This window comes from Chiloscyllium plagiosum, unplaced genomic scaffold, assembly GCF_037043375.1.
Source record: "Chiloscyllium plagiosum isolate Xiang-an unplaced genomic scaffold, Cpla_swu_hap1 HiC_scaffold_50, whole genome shotgun sequence".
Classification (NCBI taxonomy): Eukaryota; Metazoa; Chordata; class Chondrichthyes; order Orectolobiformes; family Hemiscylliidae; genus Chiloscyllium; species Chiloscyllium plagiosum.
In genome coordinates this window covers 45,278,007-45,288,021 of record NW_028270188.1, presented here as the reverse complement: position 1 = coordinate 45,288,021, position 10,015 = coordinate 45,278,007, and positions in this window count along the sequence as shown.

Genomic DNA, 10,015 nt, shown 5'->3' with positions numbered 1-10,015 from the left:
GTAACACTGTATCTTCATTATCCTGTGTCTGTAACACTGTATCGTCATTATCCTGTGTCTGGAACACTATCTTCAGTACCCTGTGTCTGTAACACTGTACCTTCACTATCCTGTGTCTGTAACACTATCTTCATTATCCGGTGTCTGTAACACTGTATCTTCATTATCCTGTGTCTGTAACACTGTATCTTCATTATCCTGTGTCTGTAACGCTATATTCATTACCCTGTGTCTGTAACACTGTATCTTCATTATCCTGTGTCTGTAACACTGTATCTTCATTACCCTGCGTCTGTAATACTGTATCTTCATTATCCTGTGTCTGTAACACTATCTTCATTACCCTGTGTCTGTAACACTGTATCTTCATTATTCGGTGTCTGTAACACTGTATCTTCATTATCCTGTGTCGGTAACACTGTATCTTCATTACCTGTGTCTGTCACACTATCTTCATTACCCTGTGTCTGTAACACTGTATCTTCATTATCCTGTGTCTGTAATACTGTATCTTCATTATCCTGTGTCTGTAACACTATCTTCATTACCCTGTGTCTGTAACACTGTATCTTCATTATCCTGTGTCTGTAACACTATCTTCATTATCCGGTGTCTGTAACACTATCTTTATTATCCTGTGTCAGTAACACTGTATCTTCATTATCTTGTGTCTGTAACACTATCTTTATTATCCTATGTCAGTAACACTGTATCTTCATTATCCTGTGTCTGTAACAATGTATCTTCATTATCCTGTGTCTGTAACACTATCTTCATTATCCGGTGTCTGGAACACTGTATCTTCATTACCCTGTGCCTGTAACAATGTATCTTCATTATCCTGTGTCTGTAACACTATCTTCATTACCCTGTGTCTGTAACACTGTAGCTTCATTACTCTGTGTCTGTCACACTATCTTCATTACCCTGTGTCTGTAACACTGTATCTTCATTATCCTGTGTCTGTAATACTGTGTCTTCATTATCCTGTGTCTGTAACACTATCTTCATTACCCTGTGTCTGTAACACTGTATTTTCATTATCCGGTGTCTGTAACACTGTATCTTCATTACCCTGTGTCTGTAACACTGTATCTTCATTACCCTGTGTCTGTCACACTAACTTCATTACCCTGTGTCTGTAACACTGTATCTTCATTATCCTGTGTCTGTAATACGGTATCTTCATTATCCTGTGTCTGTAACACTATCTTCATTACCCTGTGTCTGTCATACTATCTTCATTACCCTGTGTCTGTAACACTGTATCTTCATTATCCTGTGTCTGTAATACTGTATCTTCATTACCCTGTGTCTGTAACACTGTATCTTCACTATTCTGTGTCTGTAACACTATCTTCATTATCCGGTGTCTGTAACACTATCTTTATTATCCTGTGTCAGTAACACTGTATCTTCATTATCTTGTATCTGTAACATTATCTTTATTATCCTGTGTCAGTAACACTGTATCTTCATTATCCTGTGTCTGTAACAATGTATCTTCATTATCCTGTGTCTGTAACACTATCTTCATTATCCGGTGTCTGTAACAATGTATCTTCATTATCCTGTGTCTGTGACAATGTATCTTGATTATCCTGTGTCTGTAACACTGTATCTTCATTACCCTGTGTCTGTAACACTGTAGCTTCATTATCCTGTGTCTGTAACACTGTATCTTCATTATCCTGTGTCTGTAATACTGTATCTTCATTACCCTGTGTCTGTCACACTGTATCTTCACTATTCTGTGTCTGTAACACTATCTTCATTATCCGGTGTCTGTAACACTAAGTTTATTATCCTGTGTCAGTAATACTGTATCTTCATTATCTTGTGTCTGGTCCACTATCTTTATTATCCTGTGTCAGTAACACTGTATCTTCATTATCCTGTGTCTGTAACAATGTATCTTCATTATCCTGTGTCTGTAACACTATCTTCATTATCCGGTGTCTGGAACACTGTATCTTCATTACCCTGTGCCTGTAACAATGTATCTTCATTATCCTGTGTCTGTAACACTATCTTCATTACCCTGTGTCTGTAACACTGTAGCTTCATTACTCTGTGTCTGTCACACTATCTTCATTACCCTGTGTCTGTAACACTGTATCTTCACTATCCTGTGTCTGTAACACTATCTTCATTATCCGGTGTCTGCAACACTATCTTTATTATCCTGTGTCTGTAACACTGTATCTTCATTATCCTATGTCTGTAACAATGTATCTTCATTATCCTGTGTCTGTAACACTATCTTCATTATCCGGTGTCTGTAATAATGTATGTTCATTATCCTGTGTTTGTAACACTATCTTCATTATCCGGTGTCTGTAACACTGTATCTTCATTATCCTGTGTCTGTAACATTATCTTCATTATCCTGTGTGTATAACACTGTATCTTCTATACCCTGTGTCTGTAACACTATCTTCATTATCCTGTGTCGGTAACACTGTATCTTATTATCCTGTGTCGGTAACACTATCTTCATTATCCTGTGTCTGGAACACTATCTTCATTATCCGGTGTCTGTAACACTGTATCTTCATTACCCTGTGTCTGTAAAACTGTATCTTCATTATTCTGTGTCAGTAACACTGTATCTTCATTGTCTTGTGTCTGGAACACTACCTTCATTATCCGGTGTCTGTAACACTGTATCTTCATTACCCTGTGTCTGTAAAACTGTATCTTCATTATTCTGTGTCAGTAACACTGTATCTTCATTATCTTGTGTCTGTAACACTATCTTTATTATCCTGTGTCAGTAACACTGTATCTTCATTATCCTGTGTCTGTAACAATGTATCTTCATTATCCTGTGTCTGTAACACTGTATCTTCATTACCCTGTGTGTGTAACACTGTAGCTTCATTACTCTGCGTCTGTCACACTATCTTCATTACCCTGTGTCTGTAACAATGTATCTTCATTACCCTGTGTCAGTCACACTATCTTCATTTTCCAGTGTCTGGAACAATGTATCTTCATTATCCTGTGTCTGTAACACTATCTTCATTATCCGGTGTCTGCAACACTATATCTTCATTATCCGGTGTCTGTAACACTATATCTTCATTATCCGGTGTCTGTAACACCATCTTCATTATCCTGTGTCTGTAACACTATCTTCATTGTCCTGTGTCTGTAACACTGAAGCTTCATTATCCTGTGTCTGTAACACTATCTTCATTACACTGTGTCTGTAACACTATCTTCATTATTTGGTGTCTGTAACAATGTACCATGATTATCCGGTGTCTGTGACACTATCATCATTATTCTGTGTCTGGTTACACTGTATCTTCATTATCCTGTGTCTGTAACAGTATCTTCATTATCCTGTGTCTGTAACACTGTATCTTCATTATCCTGTGTCTGTAACACTGTATCTTCATTACCATGTGTCTGTAAAACTGTATCTTCATTATCTGGTGTCTGGAACAATATATCTTCATTATCCTGTGTCTGTAACACTATCTTCATTACCCTGTGTCTGTGACACTATCTTCATTATTCTGTGTCTGGTAACACTGTATCTTCTTTATCCTGTATCTGTAACACTATCTTCATTATCCTGTGTTTGTAACACTATCTTCATTATCCTGTGTCTGTAACAATGTATCTTCAATACCCTGTGTCTGTAACACTATCTTCATTATCCTGTGTCGGTAACAATGTATCTTCATTATCCTGTGTCGGTAACACTATCTTCATTATCCTGCGTCTGGAACACTATCTTCATTATCCGGTGTCGGTAACACTGTATCTTCATTATCCTGTGTCTGTAACACTATCTTCATTGTCCTGTGTCTGTAACACTGTATCTTCATTATCCTGTGTCCGTAACACTATCTTCATTATCCGGTGTCTGTAACACTGTATCTTCATTATCCTGTGTCTGTAACACTGTATCTTCATTATCTGGTGTCTGGAACAATGGATCTTCATTACCCTGTGTCTGTAACACTGTATCTTCATTATCCGGTGTCTGTAACACTGTATCTTCATTACCCTGTGACTGTAACACTGTATCTCCATTACCCTGTGTCTGTCACACTACCTTCATTACCCTGTGTCTGTAACACTGTATCTTCATTATCCTGTGTCTGTAATACTGTATCTTCATTACCCTGTGTCTGTCACACTACCTTCATTACCCTGTGTCTGTAACACTGTATCTTCATTATCCTGTGTCTGTAATACTGTATCTTCATTATCCTGTGTCTGTAACACTATCTTCATTACCCTGTGTCTGTCATACTATCTTCATTACCCTGTGTCTGTAACACTGTATCTTCATTACCCTGTGTCTGTAACACTGTATCTTCACTCTCCTGTGTCTGTAACACTATCTTCATTATCCGGTGTCTGTAACACTATCTTTATTATCCTGTGTCAGTAACACTGTATCTTCATTATCTTGTATCTGTAACACTATCTTTATTATCCTGTGTCAGTAACACTGTATCTTCATTATCCTGTGTCTGTAACAATGTATCTTCATTATCCTGTGTCTGTAACACTATCTTCATTATCCGGTGTCTGGAACACTGTATCTTCATTATCCTGTGTCTGTGACAATGTATCTTGATTATCCTGTGTCTGTAACACTGTATCTTCATTACCCTGTGTCTGTAACACTGTAGCTTCTTTACTCTGTGTCTGTCACACTATCTTCATTACCCTGTGTCTGTAACACTGTATCTTCATTATCCTGTGTCTGTAAAACTGTATCTTCATTATCCTGTGTCTTTAATACTGTATCTTCATTATCCTGTGTCTGTAACACTATCTTCATTACCCTGTGTCTGTAACACTGTATCTTCATTATCCAGTGTCTGTAACACTGTATCTTCATTACCCTGTGTCTGTTACACTGTATCTTCATTACCCTCTGTCTGTCACACTATCTTCATTACCCTGTGTCTGTAACACTGTATCTTCATTACCCTGTGTCTGTAACACTGTATCTTCATTATCCTGTGTCTGTAATACTGTATCTTCATTACCCTCTGTCTGTGACACTATCTTCATTACCCTGTGTCTGTCACACTGTATCTTCACTATCCTGTGTCTGTAACACTATCTTCATTATCCGGTGTCTGTAACACTAACTTTATTATCCTGTGTCAGTAATACTGTATCTTCATTATCTTGTGTCTGTAACACTATCTTTATTATCCTGTGTCAGTAACACTGTATCTTCATTATCCTGTGTCTGTAACAATGTATCTTCATTATCCTGTGTCTGTAACACTATCTATATTATCCGGTGTCTGGAACACTGTATCTTCATTATCCTGTGTCTGTAACAATGTATCTTCATTATCCTGTGTCTGTAACACTGTATCTTCATTACCCTGTGTCTGTAACACTGTAGCTTCATTACTCTGTGTCTGTCACACTATCTTCATTACCCTGTGTCTGTAACACTGTATCTTCATTACCCTCTGTCTGTAACACTATCTTCATTATCCTGTGTCTGGAACACTATCTTCATTATCCGGTGTCTGTAACACTGTATCTTCATTACCCTGTGTCTGTAAAACTGTATCTTCATTATTCTGTGTCAGTAACACTGTATCTTCATTGTCTTGTGTCTGGAACACTACCTTCATTATCCGGTGTCTGTAACACTGTATCTTCATTACCCTGTGTCTGTAAAACTGTATCTTCATTATTCTGTGTCAGTAACACTGTATCTTCATTATCTTGTGTCTGTAACACTATCTTTATTATCCTGTGTCAGTAACACTGTATCTTCATTATCCTGTGTCTGTAACAATGTATCTTCATTATCCTGTGTCTGTAACACTGTATCTTCATTACCCTGTGTGTGTGTAACACTGTAGCTTCATTACTCTGCGTCTGTCACACTATCTTCATTACCCTGTGTCTGTAACAATGTATCTTCATTACCCTGTGTCAGTCACACTATCTTCATTATCCAGTGTCTGGAACAATGTATCTTCATTATCCTGTGTCTGTAACACTATCTTCATTATCCGGTGTCTGCAACACTATATCTTCATTATCCGGTGTCTGTAACACTATATCTTCATTATCCGGTGTCTGTAACACCATCTTCATTATCCTGTGTCTGTAACACTATCTTCATTGTCCTGTGTCTGTAACACTGAAGCTTCATTATCCTGTGTCTGTAACACTATCTTCATTATCCGGTGTCTGGAACACTGTCTCTTCATTATCCTGTGTCCGTAACACTATCTTCATTATCCGGTGTCTGTAACACTGTATCGTCATTATCCTGTGTCTGTAACAATGTATGTTCATTATCCTGTGTCTGTAACAATGTATCTTCATTATCCTGTGTCTGTAACACTATCTTCATTACACTGTGTCTGTAACACTATCTTCATTATTTGGTGTCTGTAACAATGTACCATGATTATCCGGTGTCTGTGACACTATCATCATTATTCTGTGTCTGGTTACACTGTATCTTCATTATCCTGTGTCTGTAACAGTATCTTCATTATCCTGTGTCTGTAACACTGTATCTTCATTATCCTGTGTCTGTAACACTGTATCTTCATTACCATGTGTCTGTAAAACTGTATCTTCATTATCTGGTGTCTGGAACAATATATCTTCATTATCCTGTGTCTGTAACACTATCTTCATTACCCTGTGTCTGTGACACTATCTTCATTATTCTGTGTCTGGTAACACTGTATCTTCTTTATCCTGTATCTGTAACACTATCTTCATTATCCTGTGTTTGTAACACTATCTTCATTATCCTGTGTCTGTAACAATGTATCTTCAATACCCTGTGTCTGTAACACTATCTTCATTATCCTGTGTCGGTAACAATGTATCTTCATTATCCTGTGTCGGTAACACTATCTTCATTATCCTGCGTCTGGAACACTATCTTCATTATCCGGTGTCGGTAACACTGTATCTTCATTATCCTGTGTCTGTAACACTATCTTCATTGTCCTGTGTCTGGAACAATGGATCTTCATTACCCTGTGTCTGTAACACTGTATCTTCATTATCCGGTGTCTGTAACACTGTATCTTCATTACCCTGTGACTGTAACACTGTATCTCCATTACCCTGTGTCTGTCACACTACCTTCATTACCCTGTGTCTGTAACACTGTATCTTCATTATCCTGTGTCTGTAATACTGTATCTTCATTACCCTGTGTCTGTCACACTACCTTCATTACCCTGTGTCTGTAACACTGTATCTTCATTATCCTGTGTCTGTAATACTGTATCTTCATTATCCTGTGTCTGTAACACTATCTTCATTACCCTGTGTCTGTCATACTATCTTCATTACCCTGTGTCTGTAACACTGTATCTTCATTATCCTGTGTCTGTAATACTGTATCTTCATTACCCTGTGTCTGTAACACTGTATCTTCACTCTCCTGTGTCTGTAACACTATCTTCATTATCCGGTGTCTGTAACACTATCTTTATTATCCTGTGTCAGTAACACTGTATCTTCATTATCTTGTATCTGTAACACTATCTTTATTATCCTGTGTCAGTAACACTGTATCTTCATTATCCTGTGTCTGTAACAATGTATCTTCATTATCCTGTGTCTGTAACACTATCTTCATTATCCGGTGTCTGGAACACTGTATCTTCATTATCCTGTGTCTGTGACAATGTATCTTGATTATCCTGTGTCTGTAACACTGTATCTTCATTACCCTGTGTCTGTAACACTGTAGCTTCTTTACTCTGTGTCTGTCACACTATCTTCATTACCCTGTGTCTGTAACACTGTATCTTCATTATCCTGTGTCTGTAACACTGTATCTTCATTATCCTGTGTCTTTAATACTGTATCTTCATTATCCTGTGTCTGTAACACTATCTTCATTACCCTGTGTCTGTAACACTGTATCTTCATTATCCAGTGTCTGTAACACTGTATCTTCATTACCCTGTGTCTGTTACACTGTATCTTCATTACCCTCTGTCTGTCACACTATCTTCATTACCCTGTGTCTGTAACACTGTATCTTCATTATCCTGTGTCTGTAATACTGTATCTTCATTACCCTCTGTCTGTGACACTATCTTCATTACCCTGTGTCTGTCACACTGTATCTTCACTATCCTGTGTCTGTAACACTATCTTCATTATCCGGTGTCTGTAACACTAACTTTATTATCCTGTGTCAGTAATACTGTATCTTCATTATCTTGTGTCTGTAACACTATCTTTATTATCCTGTGTCAGTAACACTGTATCTTCATTATCCTGTGTCTGTAACAATGTATCTTCATTATCCTGTGTCTGTAACACTATCTATATTATCCGGTGTCTGGAACACTGTATCTTCATTATCCTGTGTCTGTAACAATGTATCTTCATTATCCTGTGTCTGTAACACTGTATCTTCATTACCCTGTGTCTGTAACACTGTAGCTTCATTACTCTGTGTCTGTCACACTATCTTCATTACCCTGTGTCTGTAACACTGTATCTTCATTACCCTCTGTCTGTAACACTATCTTCATTATCTTGTGTCTGGAACACTATCTTCATTATCCGGTGTCTGTAACACTGTATCTTCATTACCCTGTGTCTGTAAAACTGTATCTTCATTATTCTGTGTCAGTAACACTGTATCTTCATTGTCTTGTGTCTGGAACACTACCTTCATTATCCGGTGTCTGTAACACTGTATCTTCATTATTCTGTGTCAGTAACACTGTATCTTCATTATCTTGTGTCTGTAACACTATCTTTATTATCCTGTGTCAGTAACACTGTATCTTCATTATCCTGTGTCTGTAACAATGTATCTTCATTATCCTGTGTCTGTAACACTGTATCTTCATTACCCTGTGTGTGTGTAACACTGTAGCTTCATTACTCTGCGTCTGTCACACTATCTTCATTACCCTGTGTCTGTAACAATGTATCTTCATTACCCTGTGTCAGTCACACTATCTTCATTATCCAGTGTCTGGAACAATGTATCTTCATTATCCTGTGTCTGTAACACTATCTTCATTATCCGGTGTCTGCAACACTATATCTTCATTATCCGGTGTCTGTAACACTATATCTTCATTATCCGGTGTCTGTAACACCATCTTCATTATCCTGTGTCTGTAACACTATCTTCATTGTCCTGTGTCTGTAACACTGAAGCTTCATTATCCTGTGTCTGTAACACTATCTTCATTATCCGGTGTCTGGAACACTGTCTCTTCATTATCCTGTGTCCGTAACACTATCTTCATTATCCGTTGTCTGTAACACTGTATCGTCATTATCCTGTGTCTGTAACAATGTATGTTCATTATCCTGTGTCTGTAACAATGTATCTTCATTATCCTGTGTCTGTAACACTATCTTCATTACACTGTGTCTGTAACACTATCTTCATTATTTGGTGTCTGTAACAATGTACCATGATTATCCGGTGTCTGTGACACTATCATCATTATTCTGTGTCTGGTTACACTGTATCTTCATTATACTGTGTGTGTGTAACACTGTAGCTTCATTACTCTGCGTCTGTCACACTATCTTCATTACCCTGTGTCTGTAACACTGTATCTTCATTATCCTGTGTCTGTAACACTGTATCTTCATTACCATGTGTCTGTAAAACTGTATCTTCATTATCTGGTGTCTGGAACAATATATCTTCATTATCCTGTGTCTGTAACACTATCTTCATTACCCTGTGTCTGTGACACTATCTTCATTATTCTGTGTCTGGTAACACTGTATCTTCTTTATCCTGTATCTGTAACACTATCTTCATTATCCTGTGTTTGTAACACTATCTTCATTATCCTGTGTCTGTAACAATGTATCTTCAATACCCTGTGTCTGTAACACTATCTTCATTATCCTGTGTCGGTAACAATGTATCTTCATTATCCTGTGTCGGTAACACTATCTTCATTATCCTGCGTCTGGAACACTATCTTCATTATCCGGTGTCGGTAACACTGTATCTTCATTATCCTGTGTCTGTAACACTATC